The following is a 21,374-nucleotide window of genomic DNA, read 5'->3' as shown; positions in this document are numbered from 1 at the left end:
GTATGTTTACTGGACAGAGTTGAATAGAAAACCGTGGGAGGAAGCTGCTTTGTGCAAGTCTTTCTATCCTCATAAAAGCTTCCGTTAAAAACACTCTTTACTCTCTACAGATATTGTGTTATGCTCAGTTAATGCTCTCAGGAGAAATCAAATGTCCTCTTCTCTCAATCTCTGCCCTCCCTCTGTGTTAACTAATCTGGAGTGGACAAAAGGAGGCCCCTCTCTCCTGCCGTCCCTTTATGGATGAGAGGAGAGCAGGGAGGGGGGCTGATAACTGACCGTAGCCTTGGCCAAGCTCTCAGAACCGGGGCTGGCTGGCTGGGTAGCTGGCTGGCTGTCTTGCTGACTGTGAAACAAACTCTCTCACTGACTGACTGACTGACTGACTGACTGACTGACTGACTGACTGACTGACTGGCTGACTGACTGGCTGACTGGCTGTCGGTCGGTCGGTCGGTCGGGAGAGAGGGAGAGAGGGGGAGAGGGAGAGAGAGAGAGAGAGAGAGAGAGAATCACAGACATGTGTATAAAGGTAATAAAAGGAGGTTTGTAAATAATTGATTGGTATTCTGTGGCTCCTGTCTGGGTGTGTAAGTGATGCTGCTGTAGTATTGAGGTCGACCAGCTGCTTTGCCTGGCTAGCCCATTGGGTTCTGCTGCTAGTTGATCTGCCTCCTGTGATATTAGACCAGCTGCTTTGCCTGGCTAGCCCATTGGGTTCTGCTGCTAGTTGATCTGCCTCCTGTGATATTAGACCAGCTGCTTTGCCTGGCTAGCCCATTGGGTTCTGCTGCTAGTTGATCTGCCTCCTGTGATATTAGACCAGCTGCTTTGCCTGGCTAGCCCATTGGGTTCTGCTGCTAGTTGATCTGCCTCCTGTGATATTAGACCAGCTGCTTTGCCTGGCTAGCCCATTGGGTTCTGCTGCTAGTTGATCTGCCTCCTGTGATATTAGACCAGCTGCTTTGCCTGGCTAGCCCATTGGGTTCTGCTGCTAGTTGATCTGCCTCCTGTGATATTAGACCAGCTGCTTTGCCTGGCTAGCCCATTGGGTTCTGCTGCTAGTTGATCTGCCTCCTGTGATATTAGACCAGCTGCTTTGCCTGGCTAGCCCATTGGGTTCTGCTGCTAGTTGATCTGCCTCCTGTGATATTAGACCAGCTGCTTTGCCTGGCTAGCCCATTGGGTTCTGCTGCTAGTTGATCTGCCTCCTGTGATATTAGACCAGCTGCTTTGCCTGGCTAGCCCATTGGGTTCTGCTGCTAGTTGATCTGCCTCCTGTGATATTAGACAAGCTGCTTTGCCTGGCTAGCCCATTGGGTTCTGCTGCTGTGACCCATTGGGGTCTGCCTCCTGTGATATTAGACAATCTGTTTAAAAAACATTTTAGGCTCTCAGTCTTTCATCATGTAAATGGACTATAATGCATCAACCATCCACACTTCTAAACCAATTTAAATAGTTTTGGGTCAAGAGTAGGGGAGTCGGGGAACCGCTGAGGCTAAGTTAGGACAGCTCTCTCTCGATGATGATTAGATACATTTGAGTGGTTTTGGCTGCCTGGTTCTACTGCACTACTATGACCAGACACATGTTTGATAAGCAGAGATTGCACAAAAATGGACAAAGGAAAGTGGAATGATTGCAACCCCTTCCCTTTCCAAAAGAGACACAGAACACTGCTGATGAAGTTATTATCTCCTATCCCTGCTCATTCCCCCTCTCATTCCAAGAGCATTGATTCCCATTCCAGCTTTTTTGACCCTCTGAAGGTGAAGAAATTCCACAGGGCATATTTCCCTCCTTTCTCTCTCTTTAACTTGGTTTCCCTCTGTTTCTTTTTCTCATTCTCACTACCTCTCTCTCACTTTCACTCCCAGTCTCTCTCTCTTGTTCTCCACCAGTCTCTCTCTCTTTCTTGGAGGTTGTGGGCAGACTGGGCAGTTTTCTGTTTACTGGTGTGTTTATTTGTGGGCTCTCATCACCCCAGAACAGTGTTTATTTGTGGGCTCTCATCACCCCAGAACAGTGTTTATTTGTGGGCTCTCATCACCCCAGAACAGTGTTTATTTGTGGGCTCTCATTACCCCAGAACAGTGTTTATTTGTGGGCTCTCATCACCCCAGAACAGTGTTTATTTGTGGGCTCTCATCACCCCAGAACAGTGTTTATTTGTGGGCTCTCATCACCCCAGAACAGTGTTTATTTGTGGGCTCTCATCACCCCAGAACAGTGTTTATTTGTGGGCTCTCATTACCCCAGAACAGTGTTTATTTGTGGGCTCTCATCACCCCAGAACAGTGTGATTTTGTGGGTTCTCATCACCCCAGAACAGTGTGATTTGTGGGCTCTCATCACCCCAGAACAGTGTGATTTTGTGGGCTCTCATCACCCCAGAACAGTGTGATTTGTGGACTCTCATCACCCCAGAACAGTGTGATTTGTGGACTCTCATCACCCCAGAACAGTGTGATTTGTGGGCTCGCATTAACCCAGAACAGTGTGATTTGTGGGCTTGCATTACCCCAGAACAGTGTTTATTCGTGGGCTCTCATTACCCCAGAACAGGGTTTATTCGTGGGCTCTCATTACCCCAGAACAGGGTTTATTCGTGGGCTCTCATTACCCCAGAACAGTGTTTATTTGTGGGCTCTCATTACCCCAGAACAGTCTTTATTTGTGGGCTCTCATCACCCCAGAACAGTGTGATTTTGTGGGCTCTCATTACCCCAGAACAGTGTGATTTGTGGGCTCTCATTACCCCAGAACAGTGTTTATTCGTGGGCTCTCATTACCCCAGAACAGGGTTTATTCGTGGGCTCTCATTACCCCAGAACAGTGTTTATTTGTGGGCTCTCATTACCCCAGAACAGTCTTTATTTGTGGGCTCTCATCACCCCAGAACAGTGTGATTTTGTGGGCTCCCATTACCCCAGAACAGTGTGATTTGTGGGCTCTCATTACCCCAGAACAGTGTTTATTTGTGGGCTCTCATTACCCCAGAACAGTGTTTATTCGTGGGCTCTCATTACCCCAGAACAGTGTTTTTTTGTGGGCTCTCATCACCCCAGAACAGTGTTTATTTGTGGGCTCTTATTACCCCAGAACAGTGTGATTTGTGGGCTCTCATTACCCCAGAACAGTGTGATTTGTGGGCTCTCATTACCCCAGAACAGTGTGATTTGTGGGCTCTCATTACCCCAGAACAGTGTGATTTGTGGACTCTCATTACCCCAGAACAGTGTAAATTTGTGGGCTCTCATTACCCCAGAACAGTGTTTATTCGTGGGCTCTCTTTACCCCAGAACAGTGTTTATTCGTGGGCTCTCATTACCCCAGAACAGTGTTTATTCGTGGGCTCTCTTTACCCCAGAACAGTGTTTATTCGTGGGCTCTCATTACCCCAGAACAGGGTTTATTCGTGGGCTCTCATTACCCCAGAACAGTGTGATTTGTGGGCTCGCATTAACCCAGAACAGTGTGATTTGTGGGCTCGCATTACCCCAGAACAGTGTTTATTCGTGGGCTCTCATTACCCCAGAACAGGGTTTATTCGTGGGCTCTCATTACCCCAGAACAGGGTTTATTCGTGGGCTCTCATTACCCCAGAACAGTGTTTATTTGTGGGCTCTCATTACCCCAGAACAGTCTTTATTTGTGGGCTCTCATCACCCCAGAACAGTGTGATTTTGTGGGCTCTCATTACCCCAGAACAGTGTGATTTGTGGGCTCTCATTACCCCAGAACAGTGTTTATTCGTGGGCTCTCATTACCCCAGAACAGTGTTTATTCGTGGGCTCTCATTACCCCAGAACAGTGTTTTTTTGTGGGCTCTCATCACCCCAGAACAGTGTTTATTTGTGGGCTCTCATTACCCCCAGAACAGCGTTTATTTGTGGGCTCTTATTACCCCAGAACAGTGTGATTTGTGGGCTCTCATTACCCCAGAACAGTGTGATTTGTGGGCTCTCATTACCCCAGAACAGTGTGATTTGTGGGCTCTCATTACCCCAGAACAGTGTAAATTTGTGGGCTCTCATTACCCCAGAACAATTTGATTTTTCTGGGCTCTCATTACCCCAGAACAGTGTTTATTCGTGGGCTCTCTTTACCCCAGAACAGTGTTTATTCGTGGGCTCTCTTTACCCCAGAACAGTGTTTATTCGTGGGCTCTCATTACCCCAGAACAGGGTTTATTCGTGGGCTCTCATTACCCCAGAACAGGGTTTATTCGTGGGCTCTCATTACCCCAGAACAGGGTTTATTCGTGGGCTCTCATTACCCCAGAACAGTGTTTATTTGTTGGCTCTCATCACCCCAGAACAGTGTTTATTTGTGGGCTCTCATCACCCCAGAACAGTGTTTATTCGTGGGCTCTCATCACCCCAGAACAGTGTGATTTTGTGGGAACAAGGCGTGGCCTGCTTAGGGACACAGACTTCTTTAGCAGTCGATCCCAACAGGGCCTAATGCACTCCCTTTGTTTTGCAACCACCGCTCATTTTGCCACTACTTTTCTAGGAAACACAACACCGATCCTGCCCCCATTGTATATGTGAATTTCAGGAAGGGCTGTTGTCCTTTGTTTGTAGGGGGCTGGGGGAAGCATGTCCTTGAGCTAGAGAAGGGGAGGAGCCTAAGAGAGGCAAAGAGAAGGTATGTGGAGCTAAAGGACGTGATTGTGAGCTACGTCCTTATCAGTCACATGGTTGTTTCTCCCAATGAATGAATGGTTTTGTTCTGGGCTTGAGCCATTGATTATTCAGTATTTCACAACATGCAGATGAGCTGCTGAAGGGTGTTTTCATGTGATGAGTAGTGGACAGTTAGGACTAGGACAGTGAACAACAGTGTGTTTTCATGTGATGAGTAGTGGACAGTTAGGACTAGGACAGTGAACAACAGTGTGTTTTCATGTGATGAGTAGTGGACAGTTAGGACTAGGACAGTGAACAACAGTGTGTTTTCATGTGATGAGTAGTGGACAGTTAGGACTAGGACAGTGAACAACCGTGTGTTTTCATGTGATGAGTAGTGGACAGTTAGGACTAGGACAGTGAACAACAGTGTGTTTTCATGTGATGAGTAGTGGACAGTTAGGACTAGGACAGTGAACAACAGTGTGTTTTCATGTGATGAGTAGTGGACAGTTAGGACTAGGACAGTGAACAACAGTGTGTTTTCATGTGATGAGTAGTGGACAGTTAGGACTAGGACAGTGAACAACAGTGTGTTTTCATGTGATGAGTAGTGGACAGTTAGGACTAGGACAGTGAACAACAGTGTGTTTTCATGTGATGAGTAGTGGACAGTTAGGACTAGGACAGTGAACAACAGTGTGTTTTCATGTGATGATAGTGGACAGTTAGGACTAGGACAGTGAACAACAGTGTGTTTTCATGTGATGAGTAGTGGACAGTTAGGACTAGGACAGTGAACAACAGTGTGTTTTCATGTGATGAGTAGTGGACAGTTAGGACTAGGACAGTGAACAACCGTGTGTTTTCATGTGATGAGTAGTGGACAGTTAGGACTAGGACAGTGAACAACAGTGTGTTTTCATGTGATGAGTAGTGGACAGTTAGGACTAGGACAGTGAACAACCGTGTGTTTTCTTTGGTACCTTGGACAATATTCCATCTTCTGTGTGGCACTGTGGCCCACTTTAGTTCCCACACAGTGGTGGTTATATTCAGTTAGGTTACAGTGAAATGGGTCAGAAATGACACCATAGGCACACATACAGTAGTACACACCCTGTTCCGCTGCATTAGGTGGGTTCTGAGTGCTTCTCCTCCGTGGGTCAAGCTGAGAGGTTTAATCTGGGATTCTGCACTCAGCTCCTGCCAACCAATCAGGTCGCTGTGGGCAATCACTGTCACTGTCACTGTCACTGTCTCTGTCTGTCTGTCTGTCTGTCTGTCTGTCTGTCTGTCTGTCTGTCTGTCTGTCTGTCTGTCTCTGTCTCTGTCTCTGTCTCTGTCTCTGTCTCTGTCTCTGTCTCTGTCTGAGTGCGTGCTGTGTGCTCTGATTAGATTGGGCTGAACTGGGTCCCACCGTGCTGCAGACCTCCAGAACTGTAGACTGCTAGACCTGCAGACCGACAGACCTGTAGACTGCTAGACCTGCAGAACGATAGACCTGTAGACTGCTAGACCTGCAGACCGACAGACCTGTAGACTGCTAGACCTGCAGATCGACAGACCTGTAGACTGCTAGACCTGCAGACCGACAGACCTGTAGACTGCTAGACCTGCAGACCGACAGACCTGTAGACTGCTAGACCTGCAGACAGACAGACCTGTAGACTGCTGGACCTGCAGACCGACAGACCTGTAGACTGCTAGACCTGCAGAACTCCAGGTCGTAACAGAGCCTTCCCCGATAATGACTGTCTGGCTCATAAAATCAGAGCTGCTTACCCCTGGTCTAAACCTCTCCTAGCCTAATAATGATGTAGCTGGCCAGCTGTATTTGATGAGGAGCGCCCTGCGCTGGGTGTGTTCAAGGATTCTGCCAAATACAAACAAACCTGTTATGGACCATCATGGAATCAAAGTAGATGTGTTATGGAGGCACTGGATGGATGGTTGTTTTTCTGGGTCATTGTGATTGATCAGGACATCACTGTCTTAGGACTTGCAGTACTATATAGGATGTAAATATAGAGACCTTTTCTTAGTCTAATGCCTGAAGGAGAGAGACATAAAGGGTTAACAGAGGGGTTAACAGAGGGGTTAACACCCCTAATCTTACAAGTACAATGGGATCCTTAGTGACAACAGAGAGTCAGGACACCTGTTTAACGTCCCATTCGAAAGACAGCACCCTACACAGGGCAATGTCCCCAATCACTGCCCTGGGGCATCATTATATTTTTTTGACAAGAGGAAAGAGTGCCTCCTACAGGCCCTCTAACACCACTTCCAGCAGTATCTGGTTTCCCATCCAGGGACCGTCCCTGCTTAACTTCAGAGGTAAGCCAGTAGTGGGATGCAGAGTGGTATGCTGCTGACTTACTTCATGCTAATGTTAAAACCAAGCCCCCCTCTTTGTCCACTCTATATAGAACCACTCTCACGCTCCACGCCTCTGTAAAGTCATCCTTGGCGATTCACCAGTTTACAGTAGGCCTTTCTTCTTTTGTCCTCTATTGGTTCATCAAGCAAGGGTGAAGGCCGATGATGTCACATCAGACCATCAGACACGTACATGCTCATGCACCCAGGTGGACACACACACATCTCACTACAAAATAAACACATACAGAACAGACTGTGTCACAAAACACATATACACATGTATCCATGTAACACATCTTGGAGCTGCACGGGCCATTTACTCATGTATGAGTAAGGAACAGCCAACCAAACTCTGTGTTGAATTTTTCAAACACACACACATTTCCCCCCTAAGGGATCGCAAGGTAATTTCATGCTCCAATAAAAATACACATGAAAATTGAGAAGAGTCATGTCAAGTGTGGAATGGATCCTTACACAGCGACCTGAGGCTCTAGGCTCCTACTCCTCCTCATTACAGAGTGAAAACACTGTGGACATAGAAACACAACCAGTAGACAGAAAGAATGCAGACCGCTGGACACCTGACAGGTTAGATGGAAGTCATTTTATTTCCATTATCCATCTCCTGCTTGTCTCTCCATCCCCAGCCAGCCTATCCACACCTGTACCAGTCTGCAGGGAAGAGAGAGAGAGGGAGGAGAGAGAGAGAGAGAGAGGAGAGAGAGAGAGAGGAGGGAAGAGAGAGAGAGAGGAGAGAAGAGAGAGAGAGAGGGAACAGAGAGAGGGAAGAGAGAGAGAGAGGAAGAGAGCGAGAGAGAGGGAGGAGAGGGAGGAGAGAGAGAGAGAGAGGGAAGAGAGAGAGAGAGGGAGGAGAGAGAGAGAGAGGTTATTTCAGTTATTTCAGCCACATCCGTTGCGGACAGGTGTATAAAATTGAGCACTCAGCCATGCAATCTCCATAGACAAACATTGGCAGTAGAATGGCCTGTACTGAAGAGTTTAGTGACTTTCAACATGGCACCATCATAGGATGCCACCTTTCCAACAAGTCAGTTCATCAAATTTCTGCCCTGCTAGAGCTGCCCCGGTCAACTGTAAGTGCTGTTATTGTTAAGTGGAAACATCTAGGAGCAACAACAGCTCAGCCGCGAGGTGTTAGGCCACACAAGCTCACAGAACGGGACCACTGAGTGCTGAAAATTGCACAATAACTGTTTGCTGGGAGCTTCATGAAATGGGTTTCCATGGCTGAGCAGCCGCACGCACACAAGCATAAGATCGCCATGCGCAATGCCAAGCGTCGGCTGGAGTGGTATAAGGCTCACTGCCATTGGATTCTGGAGCAGTGGAAACGCATTCTCTGGAGTGATGAATCACGCTTCATCATCTGGCAGTTCGATGGACAAATCTGGGTTTGGCGAATGCCAGGAGAACGCTACCTGCCTGAATGCATAGTGCCAACTGTAAAGTCTGGTGGATGAGGAATAATGGTCTGGGGGGGTTTTCATGGTTCGGACTGGGCCCCTTAGTTCCATTGAAGGGAAATCTTAACGCTACAGCACACAATGAAATTCTGGATGAATAGCAAAAAAGGGGGGGACCAACACCATATTAACGCTTGTGATTTTAGAATGAAATGTTCGACGGGCAGGTGAAGGGGGATCTGGGGGGATAGACGGTTTTATCGATTGCCTTACCTTTCCTCACTAAGGCTTAGTGGTGAAAATGAATTGCTCTCCAGAGTGCATCTGTTCTATACCAGTGTGTATGTGGGTGTACATATGTGCATGCATGTGTGTGTTTGTGTGTGTGTGATTCTAAACAGCTCCTGATTGGAGAATTACACATGAATTATATATACTTATGTCAGAGTAATCTGCTCACTAGACCGTGTTTCATAAAGCTGCAAGATTCCGCTTCAATTAACAAACTGCTTCCAGCTAAGCATACGACCGAAGGGAGTCATTGAGAGATCTCGCATGCAGCTCCTTTTCATATTTCCTTATCGGAGGACACAAAGGGACCCTGTCGGACATTTTCACAGGGGAAGAAACCCAAACCCAGGGATGTGTCGTGTCATTTATGATGTTTGGCATGTTTATATTCTCTACGAGGAGCAGGGCCCGTCAGACCGAGCTGTGATTATGTTGGAATGGGTAATAGGCCTCATGTCCTGGCAGGTCATTTGTAAAGTCCGCCGCCACACCCCGTCTATTTATTGCTTGCGTTATTATTTTTCTATTTTTGGGAAAGGCCCATTTTGGGAAAGGCATTGTTGGGAAAGGCCCATAAGTAAGCATTTCACTGTTAGTCTACACTTGTTGTTTACCAAGCATGTGACAAATAACCTTTTATTTTATTTGACCTGACTGCATTGGCCTAACTATTCATATTTTTACCAGAAGCCTATTGGGAGATGTAGTTAAAATAAGATCCCTGTCTTCCTACCAGACAGAGGTCATGACATCGTCAACATGCTGCCAGTGGCTCCTGTGTTTACTGTGATATGCAACAAGTTAATGTGAATTGGCTGTTGACACGATATTGGCTATGCTGTTGCTCTGGGCCGTGGTTGCCATGGTTACCCAAAATCATACACCTGCCTGGCTAGGTATATTAGCCTCAAGTCCGAAGTTTACATTCACTTAGGTTGGAGTCATTAAAACTTGTTTTTCAACCACTCCACAAATTTCTTGTTAACAAACTATAGTTTTGGCAAGTCGGTTAGGACATCTACTTTGTGCATGACACAAGTAATTTTTCCAACAATTGTTTACAGACAGATTATTTCACTTATCATTCGCTGTATCACAATTCCAGTGGGTCAGAAGTTTACATAGACTAAATTGACTGTGCCTTTAAACAGCTTGGAAAATTCCAGAAAATTATGTAATGGCTTTAGAAGCTTCTGATAGGCTATTTGACATGGATTTCAAGGCCTACCTTCAAAACCAGTGCCTCTTTGCTTGACATCATGGGAAAATCAAAAGAAATCAGGCAAGATTGTAGAAAAAATATATAATTTTAGATCTCCAAGTCTGGTTCATCCTTGGGAGCAATTTCCAAACGCCTGAAGGTACCACGTTCATCTGTACAAAATAGTACGCAAGTATAAACACCATGGGACCACATCATACCGCTCAGGAAGGAGACGCGTTCTGTCTCGTAGAGATGAACGTACTTTGGTGCAAAAAGTGCAAATCAATCCCAGAACAACAGCAAAGGACCTTGTGAAGAGGAAAAGGGGGAGCTTGCAAGCCGAAGAACACCATCCCAACCGTGAAGCACGGGGGTGGAGGCATCATGTTGTGGGGGTGCTTTGCTGCAGGAGGGACTGGTGCACTTCACAAAATAGATGGCATCATGAGGTTGGAAAATGATTTGGATATATTGAAGCAACACATCAAGACATCAGTCAGAAAGTTAAAGCTTGGTCGCAAATTAGTCTTTCAAATGGACAATGACCCCAAGCATACTTCCAGTTGTGGCAAAGTTGTGGCAAAATGGCTTAAGGACAAGAAAGTCAAGGTATTGGAGTGGCCATCACAAAGCCCTGACCTCAATCCTATAGAACATTTGTGGGCAGAACTGAAAAGCGTGTGTGAGCAAGGAGGCCTACAAACCTGACTCAGTTACACAAGCTCTGTCAGGAGGAATGGGCCAAAATTCACCCAACTTATTGTGGGAAGCTTGTGGAAGTCTACCCGAAACATTTGACCCAAGTTAAACAATTTAAAGGAAATGCTACCAAATACTAATTGAGTATATGTAAACTTCTGACCAACTGGGAATGTGATGAAAGAAATAAAGGCCCAAATAAATAATTCTCTCTACTATTATTCTGACATTTCACATTCTTAAAATAAAGTGGTGATCCTAACTGACCTAAGACAGGATTTTGTTACGATGATTAAATGTCAGGAATTGTGAATAACTGAGTTTAAATGTATTTGGCTAAGGTGTATGAAACGTATGACTTCAACTGTAGATACACAGAGATGCTGTTTGTCTGAACCACAGCTATTCTCCAGGGTTCTCTGTGTTCCCTGTTCTCCTTGTTAGTTCCTGTCAGAATGCTCCTGTCTCTCTGACTGACAGAGAATCAGTACATCCCGACTCCCGAGAAGTCTCCCACTCCTCTCGTGGGTTCCTGAAGGGCAGGCCTTATCAGATTCTTATCTAATTAGAAAAGACTACTATATTTTTTTGTTTGTGTATTAAAAACACCCTGTTATAAACATATCTGTCTGCATCAGGAGACTAAGAAGGAGCTGAGCTCCACTTCATCTCTGTCTCTATTTTTCCTTCCTGGCCAGAAGAGTGGAGGCTGTTATAGCAGCAAAGGGGGTCCAACACCATATTAATGCCCATGATTTTGGAATGATTTGTTCGACGAGCAGGTGTCCACATGCTTTTGGTAATATAGTGTATATCGATACTTTGACTCCAACTATTGATTAGTAAAAATGTATATACTGTAATGCCTTCAGCAAGTATTCACACCCCTTTTCAAAAATAAATTGTGTTACAGCCTGAATTTAAAATGGATTACATTTTGATTTTTTTTTGTCACTGGCCTACATACAGTAACACAAAATGTAAAAGTGGAATTAGATTTTCAGATTTTTCTTTTACAAATTAATAAATAATGAAAAGCTGAAATGTCTTAAGTACAGTTATGTACCTTCAGAAAGTATTCATACCCCTTGACATTTTCCACATTTTGTTGTGTTACTGCGACAATTCAAAATGTATTAAATAAATACAACATCTCACCCATCTACACACAATACCCCAAAATGACAAGTGAAAACATGTTTTTTGAATTTTTAGCTAATTTATTGAAAATGAAATACAGAAATATCACATTTACATGCGTTCACATCGCTGAGTCAATACATGTTAGTCACCTTTGGAAGTGATTACAGCTGTGAGTCTTTCTGGGTAAGTCTCGAAGAGATTTTAAACCTGAATTGTACAATATTTGCATAATATTATTGTAAAAATTCTTCATGCTCTGTCAAGTTGGTTGTTGATCTTTGCTAGACAGTCATTTTCAAGTCTTGCCATAGATTTTCAATCCAATTTAAGTCAAACCTGTAACTAAGCCCCTGAGGAATATTCAATGTCATCTTGGTAAGCAACTCCAGTGTATATTTGGCCTTGTGTTTAAGGTTATTGTCCTGCTGAAAGATGAATTTGTCTCCCTGTGTCTGTTGGAAAGCAGATTGAAGCATGTTTTTGCCTCTAGGATTTTTTTTATTTACCTCCACCCCCAATTTCGTGATAATCCAATTGCGATCTAATTACGATCTTGTCTCATCGCCGCAAACCCCGTAACGGGCTCGGGAGAGGCGAAGGTCAAGTAATGCGTCCTCCGAAACATGAACTGCCAAACCTTCGTAACACCCGCCGCTTTACCCGGAAGCCAGCTGCACCAATGTGTCGGAGGAGACACCAGTCAACTGATGACCAAAGTCAGTCTGCAGGCGCCCAGCCCACCACAAGGAGTCACTAGAGCGCGATGAGCCAAGTAAAGCCGCCCCCTTGGCCAAACCCACCCCTAACCCAGATGACGCTGGGCCAATTGTGCACCGCCCTATGGGAATCAAGGTCACGGCCGGATGTAACACAGCCTGAGATCGAATCCGGGTCAGTAGTGTTGCCTTAGACCACTGCGCCACTCGGGAGGCCTATTCCATTTATATTTATCCTAGCAAACTCCATAGTCCTTGCCGATGACAAGCATACCCATAACATGATGCAGCCACCACCATGCTTGAAAATATGAAGAGTGGTACTCAGTGATGTGTTGCGCTTTGTATTCAGAACATAATGTGGAATATAAATTAACATTTTTTACAGTTTTACTTTTGTGCCTTATTGCAAACAGGATGCATGTTTTGGAATATTTTATTCTGTACAGGCTTCCTTCTTTCACTCTATCATTTAGGTTAGTATTGAGGATTAACTAAACTCTGCAAAAAAAGAAACTCACTGTCTCACTGTCAACTGCATTTATTTTCAGCAAACTTAACATGTGTAAATATTTGTATGAACATAACAAGATTCAACAACTGAGACAAGTTCCACAGAAATTGAATAATGTGTCCCTGAACAAAGGGGGGGTCAAAATCAAAAGTAACAGTCAGTATCTGGTGTGGCCACCAGCTGCATTAAGTACTGCAGTGCATTTCCTCCTCATGGACTGCACCAGATTTGCCAGTTCTTGCTGTGAGATGTTACCCCACTCTTCCACCGAGGCACCTGCAAGTTCTTGGACATTTCTGGGGGAATGGCCCTAGCCCTCACCCTCCGATCCAATAGGTCCCAGACGTGCTTAATGGGATTGAGATCTGGGCTCTTCACTGGCCATGGCAAAACACTGACATTCCTGTCGTACAGGAAATCACGCACAGAACGAGCAGTATGGCTGGTGGCATTGTCATGCTGGAGGGTCATGTCAGGATGAGCCTGCAAGAAGGGTACCACATGAGGGAGGAGGATGTCTTCCCTGTAATGCACAGCGTTGAGATTGCCTGCAATGACGACAAGCTCAGTCCGATGATGCTGTGACACACCACCCCAGACCATGACGGACCCTCCACCTCCAAATCGATCCCGCTCCAGAGTACAGGCCTCGGTGTAACGCTCATTCCTTCAACGATAAACGCAAATCCGACCATCACCCCTGGTGAGACAAAACCGTGACTCGTCAGTGAAGAGCACTTTTTGCCAGTCCTGTCTGGTCCAGCGACGGTGGGTTTGTGTCCATAGGTGACGTTGTTGCCCGGTGATGTCTGGTGAGGACCTGCCTTACAGCAGTTCTACAAGCCCTCAGTCCAGCCTCTCTCAGCCTATTGCGGACAGTCTGAGCACTGATGGAGAGATTGTGCGTTCCTGGTGTAACTCGGGGAGTTGTTGTTGCCATCCTGTACCTGTCCCGCAGGTGTGATGTTCGGATGTACCAATCATGTGCAGGTGTTGTTACACATGGTCTGCCACTGCGAGGACAATCAGCTGTCCGTCCTGTCTCCCTGTAGCGCTGTCTTAGGCGTCTCACAGTATGGACATTGCAATTTATTGCCCTGACCACATCTGCAGTCCTCATGCCTCCTTGCAGCATGCCTAAGGCACGTTCACGCAGATGAGCAGGGACCCTGCGCATCTTTCTTTTGGTGTTTTTCAGAGTCAGTAGAAAGGCCTCTTTAGCGTCCTAAGTTTTCATAACTGTGACCTTAATTGCTGTAGGTGTCTTATCAACCGTTCCACAGGTGCATGTTCATTAATTGTTTATGGTTCATGGAACAAGCATGGGAAACAGTGTTTCCCTTTACAATGAAGATCTGTGAAGTTATTTGGATTTTTACGAATTATCTTTGAAAGACTGGGTCCTGAATAAGGGACGTTTCTTTTTCTGCTGAGTTTCCAATGTTGTCCATCCTCAGTTTACTCCTTTCACAGCTATTAACTGTAACTGTTTTAAACAGTGGATGCTCTTCAGACGAGGAAGGGGAGGACCATCCTCCTCAGTGAATTTCATAAAAATAGTGAAACGTAAAAAAGTTATCCTTTTTAGATAAAACTATACTAAATATATTCACGTCACCAAATAATTTATTAAAACACACATTTTTGCAATGAAGGTCTGCAGTAGCATCAACAGCACTCTGTAGAGTAGCACGATGGTGTAACCGAAGGAAGACTAGTTTCCCTCCTCGTCTGCGTACATTGACTTCCATACAGAACCTAGGAGGCTCATGGTTCTCACTCCCTTCCATAGACTTACACAGTAATTATGACAAGTTCCGGAGGATGTCCTCCAACTTGCAGCATGAACTGACATGTTGTCCACCCAATCAAAGGCTCAGAGAATGAATGATTCTGAAAGCTACTACAGCAACCTAGCACTGCAGTGCATAAAATGTGATGAGTAGTTGACTCAAAGAGAGAAAAAGACAATAGTTGAAAAGTTTTTAACAAATTAATGTATTTAAAAATTAAGGAGACGCAAGAGAGCGAGAGCTAGCTATATTTTGCTGTATTTTTTTCACTTTCACTTAGCTAGCAAATGCAGCCAGCTCAAACAGAGGCATTCAATGTTAGCTAGCTGGCTATGACTATCCAACACTAGAATTCTTCCTAGTCAAGGTGATTTTTGAATGACTAACCCATCTCTGTACCCCACACATACAATTAACTGTAAGGTCCCTCAGTTGAGCAGTGAATTTCAAACACAGAATAAACCACAAAGACCAGGGAAGTTTTCCAATGCCTCGCAAAGAAGGGCACCTATTGGTAGGAAAAAGCTGACATTTCATATCCCTTTGAGCATGTAGAAGTTAATCATTACACTTTGGATGGTGTATCAATACACCCAGAAATTACAAAGATACAGGCATCCTTCATAACTCAGGAAACATCAGGGATTTCACCATAATAATATCGTATCGTGAGTTCCCTGGCAATTCCCAGCCCTAGTAATGAGGCTGAGTGGAGCGAATGAGAAGTGAGATTGATTGCTCAATTGCAAAAGGAAAATTGCATCTTCATTGGTCCCACTTTGGGGAGGTACCATTACTAGTGCTCTGCACACTGACCTGGGAGAGAGAGAGAGAGAGAGAGAGAGATCATCTTCTCTCTGCTTAGGATATGCAGCAGCTTAACAGGGCAGGCTTCTCTCACTGTGCGTGCATGCACATACAGTACTTGTTTGATGTGTGTCCATGCACATGCTTGTTTGTGTGTCTGTGTGCATGAGTGTATGTGTGTGTGTGTGCTCGCAGGCAGGCAGTAGCATGCTGCAATGGGGTGATATACTGTACACACCCATCCCCTTATCGTCTCTCCTAGAGCTCAGTGCTGTGACACACTTCTCTCTCATCTTTCTCCTCTTCAATTATCAGTTAACTTCCAGGCAGCTGCAGACAGTAGTATCAGAGAGAAGACCCTGGATGAGCACAGTAAAATGAAGCACTCATCAATTATCACCTACATATCGATTACTATGCCTGGCACTGCTAACAGCAGCATCGTAAGACTGCAATTAAAACACCATAACATTCTGTGTCTGCTATGTTGAGAGGGGGACTCATCCGTATTAAGCACAGTACACATTGTAGTAATGTAGTCTCTCTTGACATTCATTACACGCCTCTTGATGTTCATTCTGGGACCGTAGATGTAAATTAGCTGTAAGCTCAAATCTGGTGCAAACGCATCAGTTCTCACTTCTGAGATGTATGTTTTTGTTGTACATTGTCCCTGTCCAAATAAACTTCATAAAAACTATATAAAAAATATACATGGCTCGTGAGATGGTCAGTAATCTATATAGGACTGGACAAAGCATCACTACATATGTTTGGTGAGGAAATTTCACTTCTTTATGTTGTAAAATACATTTTACCAAGACAAATATGATTATTCATGTTCTGAATTGTTCAGTGGGGTCTTTCTGTAACTTATCATTAACATTATATCGAGAAAGTCTGATTTTGTAAACTTCTAAATCCAATTTTAATCTCTGAGCTCTTTTGACAGAGCGGTGCCGCTTTCTCACAGGAACCTTTGAGGATTTTATATGTAAGGGTGGTCGTCTTCCAAGTTGTTTCTGCTGGTCACAAAAAGCAACATTTTACTGAACAAAACTATAAACGCAACATGTAAAGTGTCCATGTTTCATGTGCTGGAATAAAATATCCCAGAAATGTTCCAATCACACAAAAGCTTACTTCTCTAAATGATTGTGCACAAAATCTCTGTTATTGAGCATTTCTCCTCTGTCAAGATAATCCATCCACCTGACAGGTGTGGCATATCAAGAAGCTGATTAAACAGCATGATCATTACACAGGTGCACCTTGTGCTGGGTACAATAAAATGCCACTCTTAAATGTGCAGTTTTGGCACACAACACAATGCTACAGATATCTACATTTTGAGGGAGCGCCCTATTGGCATGTTGCCTGCGGTTATGTCCATCAGAGCTGTTGCCAGAATTTAATGTTAATTTCTCTACCATAAGCTGCCTCCAACCGGCCTTACAAGCACGTGTAACCACACCAACCCAGGACCTCCACATCCTGCTTCTTCACCTGCGGAATCATCTGAGACCAGCCACCCGGACAGCTCATGAGACTGAAAAGTATTTTTCTGTAATAAAGCCCTTTTGTGGGGAAAAACTCATTCTGATTGGCTGGGCCTGGCTCCCCAGTGGGTGGGCCTGGCTCCCAAGTAGATGTACCTATGCCCTCCTAGGCCTACCCATGGCTGCACAACTACCCAGTCATGTGAAATCCATAAATTAGGGCATAATGAATGTATTTCAATTGACAGTGCAAACTGGCTCTTACCAGAATAGGAAGAGGAGTGGGAGGCCCCGGTGCACAACTGAGAAAGAGGACAAGTACATTAGAGTGTCTAGTTTGAGAAACAGACGCCTCACAAGTCGTCAACTGGCAGCTTCATTTAATAATACCCGCAAAACACCAGTCTCAACATCAACAGTGAAGAGGCGACTCCGGGATGTTGGCCTTATAGGCAGACTTCCAAAGAAAAAACAAATTAGCCTTTTCAAATGATAAACTTGGAACGTGCCATTTTCATTACTGCATAGTCGGAACTAGAAGCACAAGCATGTTGCTACACTCACATTAACATTTCCTAACCATGTGTATGTGACCAATACATTTGATTTAATTTTTATTTGAACACAGAAGTGATGGTTGCTGATAATGGGCCTCTGTACACCTATGTAGATATTCCATAAAAGAATCAGCCGTTTCCAGCTACAATAGTCATTTACAACATTAACAATGTCTACACTGTATTTCTGATCAATTTGATGTTATTTATTGAATAACGTTTTAACGGTGGTGTAGAAACGTACCCTTTTCACATGTTGAGGTGTTGGGGTGGTGCTGGAGATGAATATGAAGTTGGTGATGGTGATGTCACAGATCCCCCTGGAACTGTACTTACGCACACCTGGTCCCTATTCCCGTTGATTAGTAACTGTATAAGTGTGCCCTTTGTTCACCATTGTCCTGTCGATTATTGTTCCAATGTCTGTTGGTTGTGTGAGGACCTGTGCTGTGTTTTGGCTTTCGTGCCACATCTATTGTGCAGATGATTACGGGTCTCGTCCCGTGTGATAATCATTGTGCGATTGTGTATTTATTCAAGGTACTCCTCACTCTTTTGTTTGGGTTTCTACCCTGTGTTTTGCATATGTGTTTGTTTGGTCTTCGTCCCCATGCCTTTACATAGCACACTGTAATTTGAGAAATAAAAACCCCTATTACTCAGTCCTGCGCCTGTTCCCCAACTATTTATGCCAGCGTGACCTGTGAACTTTTCCTTTGACATATTATTTTACCCATTGGTCAAAATGTGTTTTTATTGGACATCCCGTCTTCTCCTGGATCTGTCTTCTGTAGTGTGGCTGTTGGAAGTTTTTAGCACCCTGTCTGCGATACCAGCTGGATATTCATCTCATCCCTCTCTTTATCTCTCCATTGACCAGCACAAATCCCCTCCACTACCACCATCACAGCTCTGGATGGGCTGATGGACTGTGAGGTTTCAGCCTCAGTGCTCCCACTTGGTCCTGCTTGGTTATGAGAGCACATAGAAGGCTGACTAGCTGTCACACAGGACATGGTGTATATAGATGTGTATATACTCCTATCTGTGATGAAGAGCAGCGTAGCGTTCAGTGCTCGTCTCTCTCAGGACTTACGGGGAGCTTGTTAGTTGAGCTCCGGGGCATGGAGAGCTCTCCAAACTCATTTTGTGGCAGAAAGGAAAATAAATTGGCTGGCAGCCCCTCTGTGCTGAGGGTGTGAGAGGTTTAGTCAAAAGAGGATGATTGGTGTGTGTGTGTGTGTGTGTGTGTGTGAAGGAGGGAAGGAGGGGTGCGGATCTGTGTGTGTGTGTGTGTGTGTGTGTGTGTGTGTGTGTGGGGAAGGAGGGGTGCGGATCTGTGTGTGTGTGTGTGTCTGTGTGTGTGAGGGAAGGAGGGGTGCGGATCTGTGTGTGTGTGTGTGTGTGTGTGTGAGGGAAGGAGGGGTGCGGTCTGTGTGTGTGAGGGAAGGAGGGGTGCGGTCTGTGTGTGTGAGGGAAGGAGGGGTGCGGATCTGTGTGTGTGTGAGGGAAGGAGGGGTGCGGATCTGTGTGTGTGAGGGAAGGAGGGGTGCGGTCTGTGTGTGTGAGGGAAGGAGGGGTGCGGTCTGTGTGTGTGAGGGAAGGAGGGGTGCGGATCTGTGTGTGTGTGTGTGTGTGTGTGTGTGTGTGGGAAGGAGGGTGCGGTCTGTGTGTGAGGGAAGGAGGGGTGCGGTCTGTGTGTGTGAGGGAAGGAGGGGTGCGGATCTGTGTGTGTGTGTGTGTGTGTGTGAGGGACGGAGGGGTGCGGATCTGTGTGTGTGTGTGTGTGTGTGTGAGGGAAGGAGGGGTGCGGTCTGTGTGTGTGTGTGTGATGTTGAGTGCTGCATGGGTGTCTTTATTTGTGAAGTGTGCACCTGCCCACTCAACACAAAAAGCCCCAAGATACAATCACACATCTCTTACAGTTTGAAACTGAATCCATTTAATTTGCTATTTGCATCTTTCTTCAGTCTGGATAGAAATGGGAAAAGGCCCTGTCGCCACTGTTGTTGTTGTGCCGGCCTTAATAAAGATATGAGGTGAGCTATGGGAGGAATGCAGGGGACCGTCGCGCTGTCTCCGTTAGCGACCAGCTGACTTACGGCTTAATGAGCTTCAGGTGCTCCAGATTCTCCTAACGAGAGGGGGAGAAAGAGGTGAAGGTGTTCGCCTTGATTGAATTCCATTGAAGAGAATGGAGAAGAGGAGAAGAAATGAAAGAGGAAGAGAGGAGAGAAAAGGAGAAGAGAGGGAGACGGTATTTGTTATGCGACAGTTGGGATATATACTTTATTGGTCTTGTCTCCTCCTGCCTCTAGTCCTCAGTCAGTCTTAATAGAAAGTAAATGCAGACAGGCATTGGATGGAGAGCCCTGTTAATCACGCATCACAAAGCAGGTGATGTGCTAGGTGGGGAGGAAAGAAGGGAGAGAGAGGGAGGGAGATGCTGCTGTTAACTGGGTCAAACTGATCTCCCAGTTCTGATTTGACTCTTAGGCCTTATTTGATTATCTCTCAGAGAGTGAGAGAGAGAGAGACTCCACACCTCCCAGTATCCGTCTCTCTGAATAAATTGTCTAATCTTCTCTGAGCTGAGTGGCCTAGGAATGGATGACATTTTCCTTTTTGACTTCTCTGCTGCCAGAATTATGTGTCATAACTGTGTAATGTCAGGCCTCACAAACATATTTCTTGTTTTCTTGCTCCCCATGCATATTCACAAGGGTATCAGATTTCTGTTTCCCCGTAGTTCCATCAGCAGGACAGAGTCTGTATTGTCTCAGTGGTGGCCATTTTGGTTAGCATAATGATGTTGTGGTGGTTAAGTATGACTGGCCCACACCTATGTGTAATTAACCATGTGTTTACTGCAGCTGGGCCTTTTGTGTCTTTGTAGGAGCATATGCAGATGGCTTTGTTTTATTTTATTTTGTTACTGTGTATATCTGTGTCTCTGTCAATGTCTCTGTCACGCCCTGGTCTTAGTATTTTGTGTTTTCTTTCTTTATTTGGTCAGGCCAGGGTGTGACATGGGTTTATTTTGTGGTGTGTTTGTGTATGGGGGTTTTTCGTAGGTTTTGGGATTGTGGCTTAGTGGGATGTTCTAGCAAGGTCTATGGTTGCCTGAGGCGGTTCTCAATCAGAGGCAGGTGATTCTCGTTGTCTCTGATTGGGAACCATATTTAGGCAGCCATATTCTTTGAGTGTTTCATGGGTGATTGTTCCTGTCTTTGTGTTCCTGTCACCAGATAGGCTGTTTAGGTTTTCTCACATTTATTGTTTTTGTTAGTTTATTCATGTATAGTTTTCTTCATTAAAAATCATGAATAACAATCACGCTGCATTTTGGTCCGCCTCTACTTCACCTAAAGAAAACCGTAACAGAATCACCCACCACACCAGGACCAAGCAGCGTGGTGACAGGCAGCGACAGCAGGAGCAGCGAAAAGAGGAATGGACATGGGAAGACGTTGTGGATGGCAAGGGTTGTTACACTTGAGAGGAAATACTGGCTGGAAGAGATCGCCTCCCATGGGAACAGGTGGAGGTACTTAGGAGAGCAGAGGCAGCCGGAGATGGGAGCCGGCGATACGAGGGAACACGGTTGGCAAGGAAGCCCGAGAGTCAGCCCCAAAAATTTCTTGGGGGGGGGGGGCTCAGGGAGAGTGTGGCAGAGTCAGGGTTCAGACCTGAGCCAACTCC

General features: G+C 45.4%; 1 protein-coding gene across 5 annotated transcripts in view; it reads left to right on the top strand.

The window, feature by feature from the left end:
* Positions 1–21,374, top strand: part of LOC112222093 (protein SOGA1) — a 73,818-nt gene that overhangs the window by 12,317 nt on the left and 40,127 nt on the right. The gene's annotated exons all lie outside the window — the stretch shown is intronic.

The sequence above is a fragment of the Oncorhynchus tshawytscha genome, linkage group LG22, assembly GCF_018296145.1.
Source record: "Oncorhynchus tshawytscha isolate Ot180627B linkage group LG22, Otsh_v2.0, whole genome shotgun sequence".
NCBI lineage: Eukaryota > Metazoa > Chordata > Actinopteri > Salmoniformes > Salmonidae > Oncorhynchus > Oncorhynchus tshawytscha.
Note: the sequence above shows the minus strand (reverse complement) of the source record. Positions and strands in the feature narration are given on the sequence as shown.